Below are 12649 nucleotides of genomic sequence, written 5' to 3'. Positions count from 1 at the left end.
TCCCAAGACGTTTAAGGCTATTTCTGACATGACTCCTACCTCCCACCATACCACTCTTTTATATCCCTGTGCATCTGTATAGACTGTTTCCTCTGCCTAGAATTTCTCTGTGCTCCCTGGTCTTCCTGGGGAAAAATGTTTTATTTCTTTAAACTTAAGCTCAGATATCATCTTCTCCAAAAAGTTAAATAAGTAAATACATAAATAAATGGATAGATCCAACAGATCAATGGATGGATAATAATAATAAAAAAATTTTAATGAAAAAAGGTTGGAAAACAGATTGAAAATTTCACCGGACCTGGCAATAGTGGTATCTCAGGCTCCCTTCTAAACAGCTGACTCTGAAACTTGGTCATCTTTTTTTTTATTATTATTATTATAGTTGATTCACAATGTTCTAGTCTCGGGTGTACAGCAAAGAATCAATCACACATATATTTACATCTATTCTCTTTCAGATTCTTTTCCCTTATAGGTTATTATAAAATACAGAGTACAGTTCCCTATGCTATAAAGTTGGTCATTCTTTACCTATTTCATATACAGTAGTATGTATGTGTTAACCCTAAATTCCTAATTTATATTTGTTGAACCTAAAATGTATAGCACTGTCCCCAAGATTTAAACACTTCACCTTTTCTAATATTGTAAGGAACATGTCTAGTAAATACTTTTTCCCTGACTCAAAGCACACTAACTTCTCAGGAGATAGGATAGTGAATCAAAGTGAATAAACAATCTTGATAAGTGTAGCCAAATCAGCTTTTCCATTTGACCTTTTCCCTGAAGATACATAGTCTCAGCAAAAGTAAAAACAAAAAAAGTATTATTTGCATTATTATCTCTTCAAACTTTTTTTAATATAATTTTTAAAATTTCAAGTTCTAGTTGACCGTTTTCCTTCTTTTCCTTATTATGTCATTAAATGGGAAGTGATATCTCACTGTTTTCTTTCATTTCCAAGGAAGATAGTTTTCACATTTACTTTATCAACTTTCTACATTTTTTTTTCATTTCCTTTGCCCATTAAAATTCCATTTAACTTCCCTCTCTAGTAATTTTTTAAGGTTTTAGATAACTATGAATCCAATATTTAGACCTTGTGCTCAAGTAGGAAAGGAATCATAGGTACAGATTATAAATGACTGTAAATGATATTCATATAAATAATATATATAAAATAAAAAATAAATAATATATATATTACAGTTTTATAATCTTATATAATTTAATTGGACAAGGAGGTTTCTGTTACTGACATAAACTACAAAGGTATACTAATATGATGCCTGCTGTTTCTGAAAAAGATGGCAAAATATGTAAGATTCTTTTAAAAAAATGTAATAACCTTAATGTATACACATAAGGTACAATTCATGAAAACAAACATGGATGTTAATAAAAGCTACCCTTAAATGAGTGACGACTAACTGCCAGGAATTTTATTTAAAAGACTATCCCAAGGTCACACTGAAAAACAATTCAAATCTTGGTCAGTATGATTTCAAAGTCATAGTCTTTCCAAGATGCTCTCCTTTACCATGGGGTTGTAGGGTAAGTCAGATGAGTTACAAGGTCATAAAATTCTTATTTCCTCCTCAAGGAAATTCATAATTTACATTCTCTAATGTATAACTTTATGGCTATTTTTCAAGACATCATATAGGTGTTTTCTTTTTAATTGGAAGATAACTGCTTTACAATGTGTTGGTTTCTGCTATACAAAAACGCGAAACAGCCATAAATGTATATGCATGCGTGTGTGTGTGTGTGTGTGTGTGTGCGTGTGTGTATATACATCCACTCCCTCTTGAGCTTCCCTCCCACACCCTCCCCAGCCCATCCCCCACCCCTCTCTAGGTCATCACAGAGCACCAGGCTGGGCTCCCTGTTATACAGCAGATTATCACTGCTGCTGCTGCTGCTAAGTCACTTCAGTTGTGTCTGACTCTGTGTGACCCCAGAGATGGCAGCCCACCAGGCTCCCCCGTCCCTGGGATTCTCCAGGTAAGAACACTGGAGTGGGTTGCCATTTCCTTCTCCAATGCATGAAAGTGAAAAGTGAAAGGGAAGTCGCTCAGTCGTGTCCAACTCTCAGTGACCCCATGGACTGCAGCCCACCAGGCTCCTCCATCCATGGGATTTTCCAGGCAAGAGTACGGGAGTGGGCTGCCACTGCCTTCTCCAGATTACCACTAGCTGTCTATTTTACACTGGTAGTGTATGTACATTTGTCCATGCTACTCTCTCAATTTGCCCCACCCTCTCCTTCCCCGGCTACGTCCACAAGTCTGCTCTATACATATGCCTCTCTATTCCTGCCCTCAAAAAGGTTCATCAGCCAATAGGTTTACGGCTTCTTAAAAAGCCTATGTTACAAAACAGGAACAAATTCACAGACATGGAGAACAAATCTATGGTTGCTACTAGCTCAATTGTTAAAGAATCCACCTGCAATGCAGGAGACTCCAGTTCGATTCCTGGGTTGGGAAGATCCTCTGGAGAAGGGATAGGCTACCCACTCCAGTATTCTTGGGCTTCCCTTGTGGCTCAGCTGGTAAAGAATCTGCCGGCAATGTGGAAGACCTGGGTTTGATCCCTGTGTTGGGAAGATCCTCTGGAGAAGGGAAAGACTACCCACTCCAGTATTCTGGCCTGGAGAATTCCACAGGTAATTCCTTGTGGTGGAATTCTGGCCTGGTAAATTCCATGAATTCACAGTCCATCAGGTCACAAAGAGTCAGATACAACTAAGCGACTTTCATTTAAGAGGAAAGGGAGGGGGAGGAATAAATCTGAAATTTGGGATTAATAGATATACACTAGTATCTTTGAAATAGATAAACAAGGACCTACTGTGTTGCACAGGGAACTATAGTCAGTACCTTGTCATAACCTATAATAGAAAAGAATCTGAAATGAATAATACGTACAACTGAATCACTTTGCTGTACACCTGAAGCATTATAAATCAGCTACACTTCAATTAAAACAAAATAAAAATTTTTTAAATGTATGTTGAGAGTACATGCAGTCATGTGAGATTCTAATTAGGCAAATATCTTGTAAATACTAAAGCCCTAGAATTGTAAACTTTGTTTCTACCTACCAACATACATCCTAGATATATTTGTTACATTCAAAATAAGTAGAAATTCCTTTTCAGATAAAGAATACTAACTAGAGATTATTAGGATGGATATTTCTCACAAGATCTGTCCCCCTTTTCTCTTTTGTCAGGGGCAATTTTTTAAGGAAAATCTAACCATATTATCATTGGAAAGGTTATTTTCAGAGTCTGCTATGTTTCAAACAAAGTTTATTGTGTTGAACTGGGAATCTAGCAAGAAGCAGATGAATTCATTTGTACCTAAGTCCATCTTGAGAATAGGTTCAGTAGTTTGGAAAGTGATGAGATAAAATACGCTATGAAACATAAGAATTCCCAAATTGTACAAGAAGTATCTAAACCATCAATATGTATTAAAGTTCCACACTTGAACCAGAGCTATCTATTTATACTCACAGTAAGAACCTGAATAAGCTTATTATTCTCACCTATTAAAAACAGAGCTCTCCAAGGAACTTTCTCATATTAAGCACTGCTATCTGTACAACAACAAAAAAAGCATTAGTACCTCAAAGAAGGGCCTCAGAACACATGTAAATTCTAGAAATTTCAGAAAATGACTATCAAGGGACCTTGATTTTTAATTCTCTAAGTAAACAATGCACAATAGTCAGAAATGTTTAGTGGCATGTTAATGAAAGTCAGCCCACATAATTTTAATTGGGTACTGGAAATTATTCCTTATGTTGCCAAGAAAAACAGATGGAGAGTATCATTTCAAAGAAAGACGTAATGAATCTTCCCTTGAAGAAACTGCTGAAGGAAAATACTACACTTAATAATAGAATAAGCTTTAAGAATACATACATGTGCCATTTAAATGGAAAAAGCACGAAAGAAAACAAGAGGAAAACCAGCAGTCGCCATTCCTAACACATGTCAATACGATGTCTAGAGAGCCCCAGCTCCTTACCTAGTAATCATTTGGTCTCCCGGTTGACACTGCCTATTACAAGGAGAGAATATTCTGGTCATCTGCCTCATCTGAGGAGTATCCATCCAAGGGGGAGAAAACCAAAGACTAAAAGATAAGTAACGCATGTACGCAGATTGTGAGAATCTGCTCACCGTGAACCAAGTAACTTACCAATTGCTTCATTAAAATAAAACTCCAGAGGCAAGAATATTCTCATGACTCATGAGTAAGGGGAATTTTCTCATTCCAGTAAATAAATTTCTGACACATATCCACAGATGTTGCATAGCCATAATTAAGACTCGAAATTAGTTTAGTCTGAGGGGCTATGAAGTGAAAGTGTTAGTCACTCAGTCATGTCCAACTCTGTGACCCCATGGACTGTAGCCTGCTGGGCTCCTCTGTCCATGGTATTCTTCAGGCAAGAATACTGAAGTGGGTTGTTATTCCCTTCTCCACGGGATCTTCCCAATGCAGGGATCAAACCCAGATCTCCCACACTGAGTGACTAATCTATTATTCAGTTCAGTTCAGTTCAGTCTCTCACTCATGTCCGACTTTTTGCGGCCCCATGAACCGCAGCATGCCAGGCCTCCCTGTCCATCACCAACTCCCGGAGTCCACCCAAACCCATGTCCATCGAGTCGATGGTGCCATCCAACCATCTCATCCTCTGTTGTCCCCTTCTCCTCCTCAATCTTTCACAGCATCAGGGTCTTTTCAAATGAGTCAGCTCTGCACATCAGGTGGCCAAAGTATTGGAGTTTCAGCTTCAACATCAGCCCTTCCAATGAACACCTAAGACTGATCTCCTTTAGGAGGGACTGGTTGGATTTCCTTGCGGTCCAAGGGACTCTCAAGAGTCTTCTCCAACACCACAGTTCAAAAGCATCAATTCTCTGGTGCTCAGCTTTCTTTATAGTCCAACTCTTACATCCATACATGACCACTGGAAAAACCATAGCCTTGACTAGACAGACCTTTGTTGACAAAGTAATGTCTCTGCTTTTTAATATGTGTCTAGGTTGGTCATAACCTTCCTTCCAAGGAGTAAGCATCTTTTAATTTCATGGCTGCAATCACCAGCTGCAGTGATTTTGGAGCCCAGAAAAATAAAGTCAGCTACTGTTTCCACTGTTTCCCCATCTATCATTAATCATTCAAAATAAATAAATATTCAAAAGAAATCTTTGTGTAGCACTTCAGAACAGGTGGAATAATAAATGCTACCACCTCATTAAAGTCCCCAGCCACCCTCTCGTGACAACTCATCCCTCTTTCCTATACCATTTCATGTTGTTTTCCTTGTCCACTATCAGCAATGTCTATGTCTCTGTTTCTCCATTACAGCCTTGATCTGAAAGCATCACTTTTGGAAATGAAGTCACTCAGTCATGTCCGACTCTTTGTAACCCCATAGACTGTGGCCTACCTGGCTCCACCGTCCATGGGATTTTCCAGGCAAGAATATTGGAGTGGGTTGCCTTTTCCTTCTCCAGGAGATCTTCCTGACCCAGGTATTGAACCCAGCTCTCCCACATTGTAGGCAAAAGCTTTATTGTCTGATCCACCAGGGAAGTCACTTCTGGAAGTGACAGCCAAGATCAATTTGTGGTTGATTGATTAATGAACAGTTGAAAACCCTTTCACGCTCTAGTACGTAATATTTTGAGTACTGGCTCTAACTTGATTTTGCTTTTAACTGTCTTTATAGCCTTGAGTGAGTTATGATAGCAGCATCAAAGTGGTTCCCAGTTCTCAGAGGACTTTCAGCACTGAATCTGATGAAGATCAGATTCATGAAGATGCAGTCCTATGAGGTAAGGAAGGTAAGTATTATTAGTCCCATTTTAGAATGGAGATGATGGTGCTCAGCATTAAATAAGTTCACTGAAGCTACACCAATTGGTGGCAGAAGCTTCTGAGTCCTAATTCAGTGTTTTCACCATTCCACAGTGCTAGTCCATGATAGACTGGTAAGATGAAGGGGGACTCCCAGTAGGCATGCTTAGGGGACATGGATGATCAGACCTGGGTTTTCATCTGATTCACTGCCCTCAGCTGCCTGTTTTCTTGAGTAATACCTGAAAGAGATATGGTGGTAGATTTTTGATAAGGGGTGAAAAAAGGGATGAAGGGCTTCAGGCAAAGGGTGAGAATGAGAAAAAGAAAAGACATGCAGGACTTAGTAAAAGGGGTGAAATTTTAGGGACAAAAGATGTTTAGAGAGGACTTTTAAGAAGTTTTGTTCTAAGGCACACACTGAAACCCTTTCTCTCATAGCTACAAGAAAACAACAGTAAGTTCCCCCCTTCCCTCTCTCTCTCTCACACACTGACACAGAATGTAATCTCATTACTTTGGCCTGACAATATGTAATCCTCCATTTACCTTTTAACTGAAGGAAATAACAAACTGTGAGCCTATTAACATCCTGGAGAAGTTGTTTGCCACAGCCGGTGACAGATAAAACAGGAGGGTGTGAAATGCCCCTCCGTCTGACCCCACCTGAATGCTGGCCCTGCAGGGTGCCAGGACTGGAGGCATCATCTGAATGCTGACAATCCATCTGAGCACGAGAAAGCACAGTGCCCTGGAAAAAAAGCTGGCATCAGGTCAAGGGAAGCACTCGAGTTCCCTGATCTAAAAAGAAACCCTGTCAACCCCAAACTGTCTCCTCAAAAGCAATACTGACCAATCTGGAAGATCTGAAACTGTGAGGGCTGCAAACTGGATCAAGGAGTCTGCAATCCGATTTGACAAACGCCTTTTATTCAGCAGACAGATAACCTAAAATCAACTAAGGTGGGGAAAAAATGACACTTGTGACTTGAAAACTTTGTAAACTACTGATATAAGATGAAACACAGCAAAATCCAGTTTAATTCCAGATCAATTTAAAGGGACATTTTTGCATTTCTTAATTTTAACCTATCTCCAAAATCCATTCATAAAATATTCATTGCACAAAGGAAAACAATAGTATTTAGCTAATTTGTTTGGCAGATGAGTGTATTTCACTCCTTCACCTGGGAAAATCTTTTTTTTTTTTTAATCATATTCAAAGGAGTAAGTTCCGTAAGATAATAAGAATAAAACAGAATATCCCAAGCTTCTTACTAGACAGGGTAGAATGTTATTTAGAAAGAATTCAAATTCAGCACAATGTTGTTATAGTGAAAACCAAGAGATTAGTTTCTATGGACCCACACAGGAAGTGGAAATTTATCCTTTCTGAGTTCCCTCTATAATATACAGCAAGTCCTTCAGGTATACTATTTAATTTTATCACTACAATCTTAAGAGCTAGGTGTCACTAGTCTCATTTTAAGAAAAAATAAGTAAAGTTCTAAAGCTTAAGTAAAGTATCCAAGATCACTCAACTATTGGGGTGACCAAAAAGCTCATTCAGGTTTTTCTGTAAGATGTGATGGAGAAACCCAAACGAACTTTTTCACCAACCCAGTATTAAGTGATGGAGTGTGGTTTATACTTAGACTTCTCTAATTATTCATCTCCTGTGCTTTTTCATTGGACCATAATGCCTACTATACCACCTTTCCACTCTCCCATTACAAGTCATTAGCAAGACGAGTCGTATGTTCCACAAGGTACAAATATGTACATAGTCTATGTCTTATGTTTGGCTCATATTCTTCTGCATAAGAAAACACTCAGTAGGTGTAGGGAGGAAGATGTGCATTTGCACTTCACCTGCATAATACATTAGGATTTCAAATTACCTTAAGCTATTAAGAAAGCTTCATTCTTATGATTCCCTGGAAGAGGGCATAGCAACACACTCCAGTCCTGTTGCCTGGAGAATCCCATGGACAGAGGAGCCTGGCAGGTACAGTCCATAGGGTCACAAAGAGTCGGACGTGACTGAAGTGACTTAGCATGCAACCACACACAAGGAAACCCAAATGAATGGCTCTCCTCTTTTCCTACTTGAATTCTGAACCCATTGAGTGAGCCAAAAAAACAATAGTTGAGGGCCAAAACATTTCCTGTATTTCTATACAGGCGAGATGGAAGGACAAGGCTCTCCAGCTATTAGCCAGATGGGTAGGCTCACTAACATAGTGTGTATGCCCAGAATTAAGCAGGACTTGTCTACCCACCACAGGCCAACTGGACAAACTCAGACTTTTCTATTTTGGGGCTTGTACCTGTGGAGTATACAAAACAGAGGAGCCGAATACTGTGTGGGCTTCCTTCAGGCAGTTTGCTCCTAAGAAAAAGGAGGGCATGGGGGCTGGGCTGAGCATGCCCAGTTCCTTTCTCAAAATCTAAATCAAGTAATTTACTCCTCTCATGGCTATGTGAGTTGGGTCTAAGGAAAGAATCTAAGAGGAGTATTTAGGGGAAAAAAAAAATCTTCCTTATAAAAACTGGTAATAGGGAGGATGCATCTCCTCCCCAAGCAGTTTCAATGGCCAAGTGCCATCTGATGATAGGGAGGCCGAGCAGCATAGATGCTTAGGTGCAAAATCTGCACCAACACATCTCTTACCCAGAATCACAATCAAGCATCCAGATGCAGGGATGAGCAGGAGACCAGAGCAAGGGAGTCTGAACGGATCTGCAAAATAGGAGATGGCCAGAAGCCAACAACTAGAGCCAATACCTGGAATAGGAAAATCAGAAAATGTGAACAGGGCTAAAGGTGCATGTTTCAGGAGTGGGTAGGACTACTTCATAAACCTCCAGGCCTATGCTTTCTGAAGATGTAATATCACACTTGTCTGTGCATTAATCAGTGGTTCCAAGCTACATCTTTTCAAAGAGTACTGGTCTCTCTGTATCAGAATCACCAGAATACTTATTAAAAGTACAAACTCCTAGATCTTGCCACATAGCTACAGTTTCAGTAGTGTGTTCTAGGTGATGCCATATCAGGAAAGGCCACTAAAAGCCATCACAGCCTGCGATGAGGGTTTGCTGAAGGTGAAAATCACTCCAGCTGAACAGGTCCCTCTGGACCCCCTGGGCCAGCTTTAGAGACAGAGGTAGCATTCTTACCTGCAAGAAAGGCAGCTTCTTGAGATGGGAAATCCTCACTCTCCTCCTAATGCTGCAGCCTTAGAGCCGGAGCGCCGGCTGGACTCAGAGCTTTCCCAGTACTCATTCAGTAGAGAAGTCAGATACCGCAAAGAGGGAAGCCCACACCTCCAGGCATTTAGCTGATACCCTCCCAAGTCAAGTGTTTCAGGCTGGAAGTACTGGAATACATTAACACATCAGCCAGGGTTCTCTTCTAAGAGGACCTTTCTCAAAGTTCCACCTTTGTCAAAGGCAACCCTGAGTCATGCTAAATCCCACTCCTTCAGTAGCGCAATCATTTTCTGCCACTTGGCCTCAATTTATCTTAGAGTTCATAACTCTTTACAGATAAAACAGTGTTCACATATATATATGGGAGCACTATACATATATACACACACATATATAACTTATGTTAAATTTGGAGAAAAAAATGGCAATCCATTCCAGTATTCTTGCCTAGAGAATTCCGTGGACAGAAGAGCCTGCTGGGCTGCTGTCCATAGGGTCGCACAGAGTCGGACACGACTGAAGCGACTTAGCATGCATGCGTGTATATGCTAAATTATTCATACCTTTTAAAAAAAATCAATCTTTTGCATAGAAAGAGAAGGCTTTTAAATGAAAACGTTTTTACACCTATCAGATAAAATATGATATGATTAGGAAGAAGAAAACAAAGAAAGGAGAAGAGAATCAATATGTGCTTTTTACTCCCACAATAAAACTGACCCCTGTGAAAGTCAGTGTCAAGTGCCAAACAGGAAATGATCAAGCTACCAAAACTACACTCCCATCTGCATTTTCAACCGTGTTTCTAAACCCTACAGTTCATTCTAGGTCCTCCTCAAATTTTAGCCTTGTATTTTAAACCACTCAATTATCATCCTATAATAAGCACACTGCTATAAAACTTCTTCTCTTGGTGGTCTAGATGTTAAGTTTAGTATTCCACCCTGAGATTTCAATCCCACTGATGCCCACTGAGGTCCCTAACATGGACATTCTTAAGTTATCTGCCCATCTCAGTCAATCAGTGCCTGTGTATGCCCTTAACAGAAATTATCAGCATCCTATCCTGGTGTATTCAATGTAGAAAGAACTGTATTTTAGACACTGTCACAAAGGAATGAGTGGAAACAAAAGAAGCTAACATTTTATCAACCCCTAAACTAACCCACTTGTGATCTGAGTTCATATGTAAGTGATAGCTCATTTTAGTTCAGCCCATCTTCATGGTAACTGGCTAATTTTTTGCTAAAGTGATTTATATCTATTTCCTCTTATAAGATCATCTGCCCCTCCCATAAGTCCTTTTAGGCAATTTTAATCCCCATTGTTTTCTCTTGGGACCTATTTCCTTCAGCTTTCATACTTTCTGGTATACTGAAATAGTAAGTAAAGCTTCCAAAAGTGACTAACTTAAGATGTCACACAAGAAAAGAGCAGTTTTCAGAACTGTCTTAAACAGTTCATGCCTTCCTTCAAATGATATCTACCACAGAAACTTGATATACAAAATGGGTAAAAGTGGAGTGGCTCTGTTTTCAGAGATGAGAGAATCAGGATAGATGGGCTTGTGCTTACTCTTGACCCTTGGGCTGCCCAGAAGAACCTTTCCAGAAATCTAGAAATATACAGACCACATTTCGAAAATACTTGTGCTAAAGGAATCTGAATTCTTTACACATCTTAAATATGTTGATGATTTCTACTCTGATTTGGAGACCACGCCATGCATGCACAGACCAAATATTAAAATCAAATGAACAACAAATAAATTGACATAGAATCAATGAAAATAACATTGCAGCAAATAAAGAAGCGAACTACAAGGTGTGAAAACTCAAGAGAAAAAGTAGACTCTTAAAAATAATCAAACAATTTCTAGAAAAATGAGAGGAAAATCCTGGCAACTAGTTGCATGATGTTCCCAAAGATACAAGAAGACATGACTTTTATAAAATAGCAAGCCTTAATGAAGAATAGAGTTAAATGACAAAAGAGATTCCAAAGAAACTAGAAAAAAGCACAAGTCCATTATAGCATAACAAAGTTAAAATCTCCATTGCAGGAAGTAAACAGCAGATATGACTCTGAATAAAACTACAACAATAATATTGAAGACAAACATGGCAAGATTTCCTGCACAGAAATGTGATGAAAATAAAAAATTATAATTATGACAATGAAAAAAAAATTTTTTTTTAATAGGGAACAAGAGAGACCATCCAGGGAGAAACCAATAAGGAAATGTGGCCTTAAAAGACACATTAGATCAGATGGACTTAACAGATACACTGTCGGTCCTCTATGCCTGCAGTGCTGCATCTGTGGATTCAAACATTTAATGTTCCTTCATGTATGCAGATGTTGCATCTGCGGATGCCCAGTGCCTGGATATGGAGGGCTAATGTACTATGCCATTTTATGTAAGAGGCTTGAGCATGGGGGATTTTGGTTCCCAGAGGGGTCCTGGAACCGATGCCCTTCAGATATGGAGTACTGACTTTAAATAATTAAAAACTAGGAATAAGTATTCAATCTGCAAATAATAATGTTTTAAAGAAAGAAAACAGAAATATTAGAACCCCCAAATAAATAATAAATAAGAAAGAAGGAAGATGAAGAAAATGTTTCAGAATTTAAAAAAAAATGAGTCCTGAGTCTATAAATAACCACAGTATCCTGTTCTATGAAAAATTATTGAAATAGAAACCATTTCTAGACACAAAAGGACAAATTATTTTAATTATATAGATAAAGAAAAGTACTATAAGATATAAAAGATAACCTGAAAAGGAAACAATTCAAGCTTGCCTCAGTCTTCATTACATGTATAAAACCAGAAGAAAATGGAGGAGTGTCTGCAATATTTTCAGGGGAAAAAAACATCCTGAACCAAAATCCTAAACTTAACTGACTTTTCTTTCACAAACAAAAGCCAACAGAAGAATTTCTAATGCAAGGCTTCAGCAAGATTGTTACAAATATACCCTTCATAGAAATAAACTGCAGTGCATTGTACAACTGAAGAAGTTGAAAGAGGACTAAAGAAATCAAAAGTCCATAAAGTGCAGCAAGATATTTTTTGACCCACTTCTTAGAGTAATGAAAATAAAAACAAAAATAAACAAATGGGGCCTATTTAAACTTAAAAACTTTTGCACAGCAAAAGAAACCATGAACAAGACAAAAAGTCCTCAGAATGGGAGAAAATATTTGCAACAAAGCAACTGACAAGAGATTAATCTCCAAAATATACAAACAGCTCATGCAGCTCAATATTAAAAAAACAAACAACCGCATTAAAAAATAGGCAGAACACCTAAACAGACATTTCTCCAAAGAAGACATACAGATGGCTAACAAACACATGAAAAGATGCTCAACATCACTCATTATTAGAGAAATGCAAATCAAACCTACAGTGAGGTATCATCTCACACTGATCAGAATGGTCATAATCAAAAAAAAAAAAAAAAGAAAGAAAAGAAAATCTACAAACAATAAGTGCTGGAGAGAGTGTGGAGAAAAGGGAACCCTTTTTTCCC

The sequence above is a fragment of the Ovis aries genome, chromosome 2 (genome assembly GCF_016772045.2).
Source record: "Ovis aries strain OAR_USU_Benz2616 breed Rambouillet chromosome 2, ARS-UI_Ramb_v3.0, whole genome shotgun sequence".
Taxonomy (NCBI): Eukaryota; Metazoa; Chordata; class Mammalia; order Artiodactyla; family Bovidae; genus Ovis; species Ovis aries.
This window is presented reverse-complemented; position numbering follows the sequence as displayed.